General features: G+C 41.0%; 1 long non-coding RNA gene across 1 annotated transcript; it reads right to left on the minus strand.

Annotated features, from left to right (window-relative positions):
* Positions 1–1,501: 1,501 nt before the first annotated feature.
* LOC116562388 lies at positions 1,502–4,022 on the minus strand. Its single transcript, XR_004273912.1, has 2 exons — positions 1,900–4,022; positions 1,502–1,649 (listed from the first exon to the last, which is right to left on the minus strand). It is a non-coding gene; the product is annotated as an uncharacterized LOC116562388 (long non-coding RNA).
* Positions 4,023–4,610: the final 588 nt, after the last annotated feature.

Genomic DNA, 4,610 nt, shown 5'->3' on the forward strand with positions numbered 1-4,610 from the left:
TAGCTAAATCTAACCTACAGCCATATTTTTGTTAAAGACAAGGAAAGGAAATGGCAGATCATCACAATCGAGTTATTTGGTCATACAGTATGACAGTATCTACGATCATCAATTTATGTCACTTTTTTAAAAATCACAAAAAATTTTGTAATGTGAAATTATTTCAATTACAAAGCATTTCCATACATAAAAGCTCAGTCCCCTTTAGACATTCCTCAATTTTTACAAATAAACTGACCTGGTAGGCATGGGTGTTCCTAGTCTTTGTTTTTAACATCAGATATGGAGGATAGGGTACTAAACAATGTTTACTGACTCTGGTCACTCTGAAGTGCCACTTGTTTTTTCAGTTTTGCTAGAACTTGGCACACCTTCATATTAAGAAGCAATGTAACTTTAAGGATTACTCATCAGAATGTTTGCACAAACTCATAAGTGGCAAGAACTGAAAATGCCGTGTGATTTTCAAAGTTTTAAAATAGTCCTATGGGGCTGGTGACCTCAGTCAGGTCAGCCATCGAGATTGGGATCCGACAATAAAGTCATAAAGTGAGTCAACTGAGTCAGGATGCAACAGCACTATTTTTCTCTTCTGGCTCCTCTAGCAAAGCAAAAGTTTTGGTGTTACGGCTGTCTCTTCAGGTAGTGAGTTTGGTTTCCAGCATGCTGGGAGCAGCTCTGGAGAATGCTGAAAAGCAGAATAGGCTGCCAGAGTCCAAGAACCGGTATCAGTAAAGTTAGCATAAGATTTAACAGGCTGGAACGTACCCGCCCAAACCATTTCTCCAGCCTGATAATCCAGGGCAATTAAGAGAAATTTTCCTGGCATTTTTAGCATTTTAAGTTTCATCTGGACAAACATAGAAGTATATAACGATGTTATCCAGACCTTACCACTGTTTGTTTTTGAGACTCTAATATTAAAGACTGGCCTAGCACAGCAGGTATGTTTGCCCTTGCCTGAGAGGAGGCAGCAACTTGGGAGGAAACAGGGTCTTTGGAGTTACTGGGCTTCCACAAGGATCCTCAAGGTTTGCAAACACCAAACAGACAGGACTCCACCCCTGATGCGCAGGCCAGTCCTTCCTCCTTCACAGTGACATGCCAACATCATGGTGCAAATTTGCAAACATTTTTTTCCTTATTAAGAAAATTATTCAAACCTAGAAAAATGCAAGGGTTAAAGCCTTGCTTTCATAAACATAGCCTGTGTGTGTTGAGGGGTGACTTTTACATATTATACAGAAAAATGCAGTAAAAAGTGCTGAAGTAGCCCATTCTGTTCCATTGAATTGTGAGGCAATTATGGTCATCCCAGCCTTAGTAAATTAAAATACATGATGAAATCCCAATCTAAGGATATCAACTGCTATGTTACTAAATAATCTATACATCCTATTTAAAAAGCATTTAAAATTGTGTCAAGAGAGGTTATGTTGAAGAGGAACTATAATTTAAAAATCATTTACTGTATATTTAAATTTTAACTTGAAGCTAAATGTTGCAAAATTAAATCAATTTTATTTGATAACATGAGACAGTTTATAACCCTTCATTTGCGGGTTGATGGAGCCCCTGGCACAGTCTTGGATTTAAGACCCCTACCTTATAGGAACACTTAAGTCTTGACCCTAGCACACTCTCTCATCCTGGAAGAGTTATTAAAGTTAGACGTGTTTTTCGCTGTTTTTTTCTTAGCCACTTTTCTATCCCAAGCCCAGCAAAGACATTCAATTCATTCCCCCTACACCTCTCCCTCTCTTTCCTCCCTCCCCTCTCTCCCTCTCTTTCCCTCTCTTTCTCTCTCCCTCTCAAGTTGCTAAATCAGTTCCTACAGTTTTAGTTTTCTTTTTTCTAAATTTAAAAATGTGGCTTCTGACTATAAAACGAATCCCCTACCTTCAGCAGCCCCAGTCCCCTGGGGCTGTTACTGGCGCGATCTGTAAATTAGCTGGAGGCACTTAGAGCCCTCAGTTAGCTGTCAGTCAAACATTAGCAGCAGTGTTTACCCTTGTGTAATCTGCAGTTGTTACTTAATTTAATGCCCGTCAGCATTTTTTTTTAAAGAACACGTCCAGCAAATCCTTGGCACAGCCTGTTTGAATTCCTTACTCTTCCCTTCACCCACCTTGACCCAAATCAAGCTAAATGCATCTGAGTAGAGGCTTGCTAATATTTTTAATTTGCTAGTGTAGTTTTCCTTCTTCTTGGAGAAAGAGTTTGCTTTCTGTGCCAGTCCGACTATATCCTACTCAGAGGCCTGGGCTTCGTGTCCCTACTGCACCTCACATCAAAGAGGGTGAACTGTAAATTGTTAGGGTGTTTGTTTCTTGTTGCTCTGGCAGTGATCTGTGAGTGATGTAAGATGGGAAGCATCCTCAGACTCCCATTTGGAGGATGCTGGTGTGGCCCCCTGAAGAAAATCCATTGAAAACAAACTTTGAAGTGCTGCCCAGTGGACATATCACATCATAATTCATACATAACTTTGTGTGTTTTGAATCTTTCTCCTCCACGGCCGCCACCTCAAATGCAAATAAATAGAGCCCTGGCCTTCCTACAGGGTCCTGGTGCTCCTTTCATAATGTGAGACCCATCTAGATCCAGCAGGAGAACTTCTCTAAGGCCATGATAAAGGCAGTAGGAAGTACTGATTTCAAACTCCTCCAAAAAAGGATGAAGCACATTGTCAGAGAATAAGAAGTCGGGGAAAATTAAAAGGTGATCTTCAAAGGCTGCAATGAACAGCTCCTCTCTGCTTTCACACACTGTGTAAGAAGACTTCCTTCAGTTCAGGAGGCTTTGGTTAATAGCCACATTCTCAATATTCTAGGTTTCAAGGCCAAGAAAATAAACGTCACAGTGGAAACCTCATGCTTTTTCAGGTGATATAATACAAAAAATGTGTACATCTCAATACGATAAAGGACTCTGAGTCAGCCAGGGCTCAACTTGCTATTCTCTTCCTTTCCTGCAAGACTTGAACTAGAGTTTCAGTGTCTCTCAGCTGCACTTCTGCTTCCCAGTGAACAGAAATCAGGATTCCCTTCCATTTACTGCTAGGGAAAACCCAACTGCTGAGGACCGTAAATGTCAGGGATCACCCTATGAGTCTCACATATGGCACCTGAAGAGGAGCAGTATGGAAACACAGGACACGAGGAAGGAACAGAGGCCCTAAGGATGGAGGCTCATTTGACTACTGCAAATGAACAAACACTAAAACAGGCATTTTGCACTCTCAGGCAGGGAGTTCCAGGGCTGAGTCCACATGGAGTCCATGGTCAGATTTCCAGGAAAGCTTCAGTGAGGGGCTGAATTATGTGCCATTAACACAAGACACACCCATCCTGGGAGTCAGCGTATCTGTCTGAGTTCAGGTTACAAGTGCACACTGGCAGTCTATGGTTGGGGGCCAGTGTCACTGTCCTGAGTTTTCCAAAGCAGTCCAGGAGACACATACGTCCCTGTCTTTGACTCTGTTCTTCCTCAAGCCCAGCTCTGTGATATTACTACCAAGGCTCCAAAAGGCAGCTGTTTTGCTACAGAAATTATGAATTAGTTCTACAACCTTCTTGAACCATCTAGAAAGTGCTCAAAGCACAAGGCTGCACAGATAAGGACTTTAAGGCTCAACTCACTCCCAGATAATGTTAGTGGCTCTTCTCAGCAAGAACATGTGCCCAGGTCCCAGTAGCACTATTGAAAAAGAATGGGTCCCTCTTTATTCTATTTCCACTGCTGAGTGGCCCCATCATGGGCATGCAAGGTTTCTTCTGCCATTTTCCTTTCACAGCTCTCATCAACTGCCTCTTCCATTTCCCTGTCTTGCACAATCTCAACCCAACTTACTTATTTAACAGCACTAATTGTTCTGTTCTTATGGACAGTGTGTGCCTTTAGACTTCCTCCAAGGAGAGAGTGCTTGACAAACATAAAATGGAAATCTTAGGAACACTTTTACACTGTTGGTGGGAACATAAATTAGTTCAACCATTAAGGAAGACAGTGTGGCAATTCCTCACAGATCTAGAACAAGAAATACCATTTGACCCAGCAATCCCATTACTGGGTATATACCCAAAGGAATAAAAATCATTGTATTACAAAGATACATGCACATATATGTTCACTGCAGCACTATTCACAATAGCAAAGACATGGAATCAACCCAAAGGCCGAACAATGATAGACCAGATAAAGAAAATGTGGTATATATTTTGTTTTTACACTGTTGGTGGGAATATAAATTAGTTCAACCATTGTAGAAGACAGTGTAGCAATTCCTCAAAGATCTAAAACCAGAAATACCATTTGACCCAGCAATCCCATTACTGAGTATATATTCAAAGGAATATAAATCATTTTATTACAAAGATACATGCATGCATATGTTGACTGCAGCACTATTTACAATAGCAAACACATGGAATCAACCCAAATGCGCATCAATAACAGGCTAGATGAAGAAAATGTGGTACATATATACCATGGAATACTATGCAGCCATAAAAAGGAATGAGATCATATCCTTTACAGGGACATGGATGAAGCTGGAAGCCATTATCCTCAGCAAACTAATGCAGGAAGACAAAACCAACCACCACATG

The sequence above is a fragment of the Sapajus apella genome, unplaced genomic scaffold (assembly GCF_009761245.1).
Source record: "Sapajus apella isolate SASKATOON/1434 unplaced genomic scaffold, GSC_monkey_1.0 scaffold32, whole genome shotgun sequence".
In the NCBI taxonomy this organism is placed as follows: domain Eukaryota; kingdom Metazoa; phylum Chordata; class Mammalia; order Primates; family Cebidae; genus Sapajus; species Sapajus apella.